A 12,222-nucleotide genomic window follows, 5' to 3' on the forward strand; every position below is an offset into this window, starting at 1 on the left:
CGGAGTTTGTAAATCAGCTGATTTACTATGCTTTTTTACAGAAAAGCATAGTAAAGCAGCCAAAAACAGGCAGCAGGAATGGAAAAAGAGGGTGTTTCCTGCCAGGTTATGTCATTGTGATGTCACAAAATGGGTGGGATGTAGGTGGGAGAGGGGGTGGGGTGGGAGGGGTTACTGGTGACGTGAGGGGTGTGGCTTTACTCCAGGTTTAGCCACGATGAAAGGTGGCAACCCTAACATGATCTCAGCTGCAAAATCATTCATCTTGGCTTTCCTATAGTGTATTTGTTTTGTATATATCTCACTGCTTACTAGGCTTCTTGCAGTCAGCTGCCCATTTGGCCCACATTGCTGCAAGAGCTGATCATGGGAGCGACTGTAATCCAGGTAGCCATTGAGATTTTATGATGATAGCCCACGTCCAGGCAGTTGATTTGCAAGCTCACTTGTGTATGTATCTGTAGTGCCTTTCTCTCTATGTGCATGCTTCAGTACAAGCCCACGTCCCCCACAAGGCTACTACTTGTCTCAGCTTGGCAAAGCCAAGCACATCTCCCCAGTTTGCATTCTGTACTGCTGTTTCTTATCTTTGTAGTAGATGAGACGGTGACACCACCATTACCCCCTCAGTCCAACCCCCCTTTTCTCTTCAAGCACCACGGCCACTGAACAAACCCATGTTGTCTAGGGTATAGTCAGGACTTTGTCACTCTACACCAGAGTCAACTTGTTTTGCAGAAGTATATCATTTTGTTATATGCAGAATACTTCCTTATTTGTCTTTATTGCCTCTTAATTCTGTAGCAGTGCAGCTAAAAAGGTGAAGAGATGTGATGATCCACTGCCAGAAAATCTTAGAACACAGAATGGGGATATGATACTTGTAGAAACAGACTTTTTTTTTTTTTTTTTTTTTTTTTTTTTTTTTTTTTACAGAAGTGTCTCCTCAGGCTTTTCAGACTGTATGAGTCCTTTGTTACAAGTAAGTTAATAACGCTGAATCCTTTCTTTTATTACCTATTTGTGCATAGGAAGTGAGGACAGAATATGCAGATGTTCTTTGAGTAGATCACTTCTTCAGGCATAGCCTCTGGGAGCTCAGCCACAGTTGAGGTTTAGTCTCAGGCCAGACTTCCAGAGCATTGCACCCTTACTCCTGGGTAGGCCAACTCCTCCTCTCCTGAAAAGTTACCATGCTCCCAGTATAAAGAGGAGCCATTCTGTTACCATATTCAGTTAATTATTTCTTTCTTTCACTGTTGATCATCCACACTGTTACCAGATCTGTATTAATTTGATGGGTTGGTCAATTTACAGAGCTAAGTATCCTGTTTTGGAAAATTATCCTTTTTCCCCTCTGTTGTTGTTTAATAGCTAAGGCTTGTTGTTTTGCTCGTGATGAGCATTCATAGTCCATAGTGTGTATGTCCACTCTTGCTACAGAGAGTAAATGCATGTGTGCATATCAAGATTCCCACTAGGGGCTTGCATTTGCAGTCCAGATTTTGCTTAAGTCCTTCCCATGATGTGTCGTCCCACCTTTTTGGTTTTAGCTTTTAATAAGAAAACCGTAAAGAGACAGCAGACATTTCTCTAGACTTGATTTGACAAAAGGAAGCTAGTGTTCCTTTCTCGCCATGCTGTTGCATCTGATGATTTACTGCACTTGTCTTCTTTGGGCACTCCCTTTAGAAGCAAGAAGAATATGGAGAAGTGGGCACTTCATGAGAAGAAAATAGGGGAGATCAGGGATGATGCTTTTGTCTTGACTGACCTCCCTACACCCAGTGGCATGGACCTGATGCTTTCTTGATCCCAGGAGGTTACCATACCATCTTCTACTTGCTCAATTCCCAGCCCAGAGTTGCTGTACTTGCTGTTGAACCAAATGCCAGTTCCCTTTTGTCCAAATCTTATTCCCATTTCAGTCATACTTTAGCAGAAGAGAAAATCCTCATTGTCTGCGAGAGCACACCAGAAATGTCAGGGTCAAGCAGCAGGACTTTTGACCACATCGCAACTTCTGAGGAAGTGCCTTCTGTTATTTTGATGACCCAAGCTTCAGAGAACTGAACCACCTTTTTGTAAGCCTTCAAAGGCTTCCTTGTAGCACTGTCAGAAGCTGGCCTCGGGATTTTTTCATTCTCCAGAACTTGCAGGCCAAGGTGAATAAAATCATTTGCTCCTCTGTAGAATAAGAAGTGGAAGCTATCTCCTAAGAGGCGGTCAGACTCCTTGGATTCTGAAGTGGAGGATGTACAGATTTGCAGATGTCCTCCCATGTAGCTCATGGCGTGCATAACAAGGACACCCTCTTTTCTGGTCCCCACAAGAAGAAGTCTGATTTAGAGAAACCCTGACTGGATCATTTCATATGGGAAGCTAAAGATGTTTCTGAAGCCCATAGTAAGTGTATAGACCTTTTGGGCTGGGACATTCCAAAGACACTTGTGCTTCTTTCATTTTTGAGATATCTTTAGATGTCTTTAATACAGCATCTCTGGTGCCAGACTTTCAATACCCTGCTCCTCGGGAGGCCTGTCTGGTAAGTACTTGTATAAAAAATTTCAATGGCAGATCCTTCTGTGATGTCAGTGGGTGCTGCTAAAGAGTCAAGTTTTTTTTCAGCTCAGAATTCCCTTCTAGTGACTAGGAGAGAAGGATCTTGGATAGCTTTGGAAAGAAGGTTTTGACTTCATCATACTTGAACCACAGGGCTATAAATTGTCAGAGTAATGTATTTAAGTAGAAGGGTGAAGTTCTCCAGTATTTGATGGACATGTTTGGGAAGATCACCCAGGCAGAACTGATGGCAAAACTGGTCATATTTCCCAGTTTGCTATGAAGTAGATAGTCATGCCATCATATGCATTTGTGATGCTGTATTATGGCATCCCAGTCTTCTGTTGTAAGGTCAGTGATCAAGGGACATGACTGGCTGAGGCTCCATCCATTGCCAGAGGATGTGAAGGTGCAACACTTTAACATCCCTTTAGACAAGAAGGTGCTATTTGGACCCCGCCTTAGGAGATCAAGAATCTGGAGGTAGAGGATAAAACTATGATGTTAGTGAAATAGCTGTTCTGTCCACCCATACCAAAATATAACGGGGACTGTTTTTCCAAGCACTTTCCCTTCAACCAATGCCAGACCAAAGAGAAACGAGCGATGGTAAAAAAAACAGCTTTCAAAAATGCTAGTGGCAGAAGGGGAAGCCTAGAAAGTCCACAGTGGCTAAAAGTCACACTGTGAGCAGCACTGACTATGTTCTACTTCTTCCTTGCAGTTCCCTCCACATCCCACCTCAGCCCTTAACAAGCAGTGTTCCAAAACAGACTTCTCCTAGGATCGGGAGGCATCTAGATGCCCTTCCTTTGATCACTGTTGCAGTGTTATTCACAAGTGGATATTCAGCGAGAGATAACTCTACATCCAGTCAAGGTACCAAAGCCTAAGCATCTACCTCTTGTGCAGTACTTCTGACATATAACCAAAGCCGCCAGCCCAAATACTAAACCATTTTTATTGGTCGTTCTGTTAAGACTTAGTCATTGTATTTTCCATGTGCCCCTGTTGGGGAAACTGCATCTTTTTGTTAATTTTTGATTTATGTTAATCTTTCCTTCATGTCAACTACGAGGGGAGAATGTGATTGTGGAGGGCAGATACCTTACAGGATACTAAATGCCTATTTTGCCTAAAAACAAATCACATTTATAGAAGTTGCACCATTTGACAGTCCTTTGTTCTCAAGATTCTAGGAGCAGTTGTCCTCCCTTTAATTAAGATTTATCTTGAAATCAAAGACTAAAGAAGCTCTTACAGGTTAAAATGGAATCCAGTGCTTCCCGCATCAGCTTAAAAAGAAGCTTCAGAAAATCAAATTTGATACATTGGCTGTCCAGTTGGACCTGGACATCATAGCTGTTCCTCTAGGTAAGTCCCCAGACTGTCTGGATGCATTGGCTGCACCATATGTGGCTACTCCATCAGAGGCCAACAAAAGTGCGTCCATCCCAACCAATCAAATGGCTCATTTCAGAGGGACCTGACAACATTACTCAGATTCTGGTCAGAAGGAAAGTCCCGGGTTCCCTCACTGAGGTACTTCATGGGTCGGAGATTTCTCGTTTTGTGCAAGCTCCTCTTCCTACCAAGAAAAAGCAGAAAACTGTGCCTCTCTCTCTGTCTGTCTTCTGTCAGGAATCCTTATGAGGAGTGATGTGATTTTTCTCAAGGGCTGTTTAATGCTTTAGTCTCTCTTAAAGGACCACTACGGGCAAGTGATGAAAAAACATATTTTTTTATCTTGCCATTTATTACTGCACATCCCAAAGCTGCCTGTAGCAAAGTAAGTACTCATTCCAAATTTTATTTTTTTATCCTTCTCTGCCCTCATGGGGAAGACATCCTTATTCCTCTGGAAAGCTTAATATGTCCCATAATGCACTATGAGAGCACAGATTTTGAGAACAAGTAGCCCTACCATTTATTTCTTGTCAGGCTAGACTTATTATGGAACACCTGAAAAAAATTTAAAGTTTGAGAGTCTGCAGATCATGTCATTGATTTGTCTGCACTGAGTTTTACAGATGTTCCTACTGATGTACTACACAACGTTCTTTTATTCCCATGTTGCAGTATTCCGAACATATGGGTTTTTCTCCTCTTACTACCCAAACGTCCAGCCAGTATACAAAAGTTTTCAGTCACTGTATGGTGCGTGAGACATCTGACATGGCTACCAGAGCGTGGGCCATAAACGTGATGTCTACATGCACCAGCCCTCAGAACTTCTCAGCCGTCAGTCAAACATCAGGTGTTCCTGCATTCCTGGCTATCGGATTTTAGAGAAATCAGTTAAGTGCCCCATTGGGGAACCTTTTCAGTCATTGTTATTGTTTGTAATGCTTGTTCATGTCATCTAGAAAGGATAAGCGTAAATGCGGCCATCAGATACCTCACAAGGATGCCCACGATCAGTGCTTGTTTGTCTAGGTAGGTGGCCCGGCTACAAGGACTGCACCATCTGCCATTTGTTGGCGCCCAAAACTAACTCTTCATAGCCAGCTCCACATGCTTAACTTATATTTAGAAAACCAACATCTGAAGTAATTATCATTAAGTATGGAGGGTTCTGCTGACTTGCCTACCGAACCACCTAAAAAGGCCAAGATCATCAGGCCTCCAATTGGCCCTGCACCTCCTCCGTCCGACCTTCGGCCTGTGGCTCACATAGGCCTGGTTGAAGGCTCAGACTCCACTGCTTCAGATGCAGTGGATAACTGTATGGAAGCTGCACAATCCTGCGTAGAGGGCATGTCCACATAGACTTTTCTGATGCCGAGGGGGAAACTGAGATTTTGGTAGGACTGTTGGACCCCTCTATTTCCATGCAGACGCCTGCTAGGGTGTCTCTTAAAAGGAAGGAAAACATAAAGCATGTGTCTCCTGCTCCTGAAAGTACTCTGGATGGGTAGGCATTTAGCCAAAGCCTGTTTAATGCCTTTATGGCCTTAAGGCCTACCACTCCAGGGACATCCACTCTTCCTCCTCCAGTCCTGAGCCCCAGGCTTCAGGCTTCAGATCCGTCTCAGAGGGAAGAGGAAGAATACTCTGATTCTTCTTCTTAAGAATCCTTTTCATAATATTACCAGCTGCCTTCTCCCCTGGTATATGGTTCCCCAGATGAAGAATCCGTTGATCCTGACCCCCCAGCAGAGAATCTAACCTTTGAGGAAACTATTGCCAAAATGAAGGAACAGTAAGTGGGAATCATCTGAAAGAACAGAGGTACAAAAAAAAGGTATTATGACCTCATTCAGATGTCTTCCCCAACTCTTACTGCTGTTTCTCCCATTCTTCCTGTTTTCCTGGATGCCTTCTCAGCAGCATTCCTGAACCCGGACTCTCAGCCCCCTGCACCATGTAAGCCTGATGGGTTTTATAAAGTCTCTGAGGCTGCACAGTTCCTTAAGTGCCCTGCTGCAGACCCTGCCACAATTTCCATTTCAACTGGCAAGGCTTCTAAACTACTGCCTTCCACCACCCTGCTTCCTGCTGACAGACAACAAAACCATGGAGCGTTTGGGTAAGAACATCTATACTTCTGCTACTCTGGCTTTCAAAGCAGCTAATTATCAGATACACATGGCTAAATAGGCCTTATCCCTTTTAGAAAAGATTTCCAAGGAATTGTCTGACTCCCCTGACTCTGCAGCCAAAGTTCAACTGTGTTCCCTTGTTGCCCTTGCTCCTCAGGTGTCCTGGCACTCTGTCAAGTGCAGCTGTGATGCTGCTGAGGCCTCAACCAGGTCAGCAGCATCAGCATCTGCCTTAAGAAGGTATTCCTGGCTATGCCTCCAACCCCTACCAGATGATTTCAGAGCTAAGCTGCTTGATGCTCCTTTGGACAGTACAGCCCTTTTGGAGCAAAAGTGTCTGACTTATTCATGTTCTTACAGCAAAAGATGAAAGAGATGCAGGACTTAAAACACCTTTTGATTTTCCCATTCCAAAATTCCAGAGGAATTATATTGCCAAAACACAATTTATCAGAAAACACTCACACCCTGCTTCTTCTAATAAGCCTAGAAAAAACTCTAGGAAGCAGCCCATGCCTATCAGAGCCACCCCATTGACCAGCCAGAGGCCACCCTTTCAAGACAGAGCAGGTAGTGTGTGACTACCTGCCAGCCTTGGAGTCCCCACCTTCTCCCTTTATCCCTCTCTCATTAAATCTCTCACTGTCTCCAAGTGTGGAGACTCATCACCTCAGACAAATGGGTCCTTTCTATAATAGGAGACTGGTACTTTATGACCTGGATCATTCCCCCAAAGAGAAAGGGTATCCCACAGCCCCAAAAGAACAGCTCTCCCTATTGCAACTTGTGCTAGACAACCCGATGACTCAAGGTACCATTCAAACAGTCCCACTGTTTGCAATAGGAAGATGCTTTTACTCCAGGATTTTTCTGGTTCCAAGAAAAAAACTGTCCCTGGAGGCCAATTCTGGACCTCTCACTTCTCAACCTCTTCCTTTCAGGTACCAACCTTCAGGATGTTAAGCTTACCAACTCTCTTTCCCCTCCTACTCCATCAAGGGTACATGGCCACCTTAGACATCAAGGATGCCTACCTTCACATCCCTATATGGCCCAGTTTCAGTTAATACCTGAGGTTCTCTGTGGGCTCTTCTCATTTTCAATTCTCTGCTTTGCCCTTTGGGCTTTTCACTGCACCCAGAGTTTTCACCAGATGTCTGGCTCCAGTTATTGCCTTCTGCAGGACAAAAGGAATCTGGATATTCTCTTACTTGAATGACCTTCTCATTCAGGCAGACTGCAAACAGACCCTCCTGCAACATTTACAAGTTGCCATTACTCTCCTACAGTCCCTGGGATTTCAGATCAATTTCCCAAAATCACAACTGGAGCCTACACAATACATAGTTTTCTTAGGGTGCAAGATCCATACAGACATAATGAAAGCCTACCAAAAGGTGGAAAGCTTGACCCAACACTTGCTTTTGGTCCTTCACACCACAGAATTGACCGGAATGCAGCACCTCAGGCTCCTGGGCTACATGGCATCAACTATCCCCATGTTACCTTTAGCAAGACTCCACATGAGGAAACTACAATGGTATCTCAGGTCAGTTTGGATGCAGCACTCCTACCACCTCGAGTTCAGGGTTCCCCTCCTGCCCTGTCTCAAACAGAAAATAATTTGGTGATTGAATCAGGTGAACCTCGACCTGGGTCTTCCCCTACAACCATCTCAACCCAAACAGACCATGTACACATATGCCTCAGACTTAGACTGGGGAGCAACTCTGGGGAACCTGAAAGTGCAGGGAGTGTGGCCAGTGACATAAAGGAAAGAGAGCATCAATATCTGAGAAATAAGGGCAATATTACTGGGCCTTCAGGCCTTCCCAACCAATGTCCACCCAGGGCCCCTAAAAATCTTTACAGACTATAACACAGTGCTGTGGTATCTCAACATGCAAGGGCGGACCAAATCGTATTTGCTCTACAGACTAGCTCTCCTGGTGTGGGAACTGGCCACCTCCAAGGAAGTAACTTTACAGTGGTATACATACCTTCGCAACAGAATTCCCAGGCAGACTCCCTCAGCAGATCCATGACAAAGGCACACAAATGGATGCTACACAGGGATGTCTTCCTGGACCTGGTCCACTGGTTGGGTGCACCTCAAATAGACCTGTTTGCCTCCACCATCAATAGGCAATTTCCTTCCTTCTGCACCAGACTACCAGAAACTCAAGCTATGGCAACAGATGCCTTTTCAATTTTCTAGAACAGAATGTTTTTCTATGCATCCCCCCCCCCCCCCCGCCTTCAACTTGTTAAAAAGGTCCTGCTGAAAATTCAGCAGGACAGACCAAAAATCTTGCTGGTGACTTCCTATTGGCCAAGGCAGCATTGGTTCCTCCTCCTCCTATTACAGCTGTCTAAGGGCAATCCCCACAAGTTACCCCACAGAGTGAACCTTGTCACACAGAACAAGGGATACCAAATCCACCCACGGTGGCAATCCCTTTACCTGACCCTGTGGATGATAGGATTCTGATCCCTTTCGGACACCTTTACAATGAGGACGTGCTCACTGTCCTGCAGGATGCCAGGAAACCAAATACTGGGAAATCCTACCCAAGTGGAAGAAATTCTCCATATGGTATTTCAAAAGGCAGTTGAACCCGTTGCAAAGTGAGACTCCACTAGTACTGTCTTACCTCTGTGAACTGTTGCAGACAAGGCTAGCATTGTTATCCATTAAAACCCATTTGTCTGCAATTTCTGCTTGTCATCCCCTGGATCCCCCTTTAGCTTCCAGACTTCCTGCAAAGCTGTTCCTTAAGGGGGTTCTTCATCTCAGACCACTAAGCAAGCCCTCTCCCTCTCCATGGGACCTGAACTGTGTTCTAGAGAAGCTCACACTTCCCCATTCGAGCCAGCTGCTAAAGCTTTCCTAAAACACTGCACACTAATGGCCTTGACCTCAGCTAGACGAATGTGGGAGCTATAAGCCCTCTTGGCTCTTCCTCCCTTCCTAGTATTCCACACAGATAGGATTACTCTTAGAATTAACTCTTTCTTCAAGCCCAAGGTGGTTAATGAACTTTCCTTAAATTAAGCCATCCACCTACCCACCTTCCCTAACCCAGAAGGAGGCAGTGAGAGAGTACTTCATTCCCTGGATGTGCACAGGCAACTCAAATTCTATCTGCACAAGACAAGGTCCATCAGACAGGCTGATCAACTGTTTGTCTCCTTCCATCCCAGGGCCCTAGGGGAAGGCAGTATCCAAACAAACAATTTCAACATGGATTTCCAAAGCCATTACCTTTTGCTACAAACACCATGGGAAATCTTTGCAAGGTACTGTCAAAGCACATTCCGCCAGAGCAATGGCCTCCTCTGGGGCTTTCTTCAGGGGTTTGGTACTTCCAGTATACTTGAAGCAGTCATTTGGTCTTCTGTGCATACCTTCACCAAACATTACAAGTTAGACCACATCTCTAGGGCTAGAGCCAGATTTGCCAGGGCTATCTATGAATTCCTGGCGAATTCTACTAGTCCACCTCCCCCTTCCTCACAGTGAGGTTTGGCACTCACCCATATGTTCTGAATACTGCAACATGGGAATAGAAGGACATGGAAAAGTTGTGTAAAATCTTACCATAACCATAGATGTCCTTCTCTTCCATGTTGCAGTATTCCTTCCCACCCACCTGCCCCTCCTCGTATATGGCATTTCCCTTTTTGGATGGCACAGGACTGGCATTACCCTTAGAAGGGCAGGTTCTGACTGGGGCACTCAATTTTGAGGGCTGGTGCGTGCAGATGTCATTTTTATGGCCTGCACTCTGTTAGCCATGTCAAACGTCTCTTCACACCATACAATGAGTGAAATCTTTTGTATACTAGTCAGACGTTTGGGTAGCAAGAGGAGAAAACCCATATGTTCAGAATACTTCAATATGGAAGAGGACATCTATGATTATGGTAAGATTTTACACAACTTTTCTTTCTCTGAAAGAAGCTTGCAGAAGTGTCAAATTACTGAGATATAAGACTTTTTACAAAGAGTAGTTTTACAAGTTTCAGTTCCTGGCCAAGTTACTCCTCCCAACTCTTCTCCTTCAGTGAGCTAGGGTCTCTCATTTCCAGCTTGGGTAGATTCAACTGATTAGTCAACTTTACATGACAGTAGACATCAAACATATCACAGCCTGGTGTGCCACTAAAACTGTTCCCTCATATGTCTCTTCACTTCTGAATAGCATTTCCCAGGAATTATGTCTGAAAAAAAGCACACACATTAATCCAGAGTTGAGGTCAGTCTATCCATTTATTAAAATGTGCACAGTAAAATACTCTGTTGGAGTTGCATTCTGGCTGCTCATGTGGTTATCTTTGCATAGTTACTCTGTTATAGCATAACCTGAACCATGATATTTAATGCCAAGCTTTACATAACAATGAAAGAGTTATTGGTTTCCTCTTAGCAATGACTTCCTAAGCCTCTGAAGTGACCCAGTACTTTGTTACTATTTTATGTAGTTTGTCTTAGCTGTATGCTTGTAGTACATCTCTCATTTTCTCAGCAACAGACTCATGGAGAAAGCTTCCAAGTTAGATACATGCAATATACTGATTTTAGTAATCTTGCAAAATAAGACTACATGAATTAGCATTTTGTTCTGGAAAAAAAGGGGGGGGGGGGAGTCATCATTATTTATTCCTGAGAATCCAACACCTTTTTAGGCTCTTATGTGTTTACTAGACTAACAACCACAAGGGCCTTTTTAAGCCTAATTTTGCATCCCAAATCTCTGGTAACTTCTGGTACCCTTGATAAGTGTAAGCAGGGGCTTGGGGGAGGGGGGTGAAACATTTACAAGGCTACCTGTGTGCATTAGAGACGTTGGTGCCAAACCAGGAATGAATTTCCTGTTCCCCATCCAATTGTCCAGGTTATACTTGAATTGGGTTAGGGAGTAACTCTGCTTCACATGGATTAGGAGCCTGATGTTCTTTGTGTTTCACTGTTGCAGTCATCACATTTGGGTTATCTGCTTGCAGTAGGCCTGATTAACAGAGTCTTGGGTCCTGCGTCGGTTGCTATCCCTTCTTCCGTGATGTCAGGGGTATGCCATTACATCAGTCTTTCTTGCCGTGCGGTGCCCGAAGCAGAAGCAGTTTGCAAGAGCCGGTTGGCCGACTCCTGAAATTTTTGTTTTCGAGTTTCAGAACCAAAGTCTTCAACTAAAAGCTAAGTACTCCATTGGGGAAACTTTTTCTTGCTCTAAACCGATGTCAGTAAAAGTAAATAATTGCATTACTTGTGGAAAGCAAATACCTCATAAAGATTTTCACTCGTACTGTATTCCTTGCCTAGGCCCTGATCACGACGTACCTCGCTGTTGGTTTTGTGCCTTATTTAAACCACGAACTATTGTCGTCTGTATGTTTTCACTTCTAAATATTTTGGTGCTCTGTTCAATTATCCTGATATGTCTTCGGTAAGCCATCCGACCACCGACTTTCCGAAAAAAGGCAAAGATAGAGAGACAGACCGCCTAGATCAAAAGCTGCCGACTATGCTTCTCCTAAGCCAGTCACCAGTTAGTCGGTACTCAGTGAGGTGCTTTCTCAGCCCCTGATACCCGCTACTTCAGATTCGCAGGCCACTACTGAGACCCATTCAGAGTCCTTAAAAAAAAAAAAAAAAAAAAACAAGCGGAAATAAACTGGTAAAACGGCACGGACTATTTATTACTGTAAGCGCTTTCAGCTGAAATAATACTCGGCCTTCATCAGACAACGTACGTACTTGAGTTGTTATATATAAGTGCTGCTGAGTGTTACGTACGTTGTCTGATGAAGGCTGAGTATTATTTCAGCCGAAAGTGCTTACAGTAATAAACAGTCCGTGCCGTTTTACCAGTTTGTTTCCGCTTGGTTTTGTTTTTGTTTTAAGGTTTAGTTGTTATTTTTCTACCCATTCAGAGTCCGGTATGCCGCGAGATGCTTCACCAGTGGACTATGCGGATGTCTCTACCTTGGTTGGGTCTGGAGCTGCTGTGCAGGCACCGGCTTCTGAGGGTGAATTCAGGCCTACTGACTTGCATATTAAACTGACGCCATCTTCTTCTTCAAGGCCTAAACTCGAACCATGCCTAGAAAACTGATG

The sequence above is a fragment of the Protopterus annectens genome, chromosome 4.part0 (genome assembly GCF_019279795.1).
Source record: "Protopterus annectens isolate FY-2018-M chromosome 4.part0, PAN1.0, whole genome shotgun sequence".
NCBI lineage: Eukaryota > Metazoa > Chordata > Ceratodontiformes > Protopteridae > Protopterus > Protopterus annectens.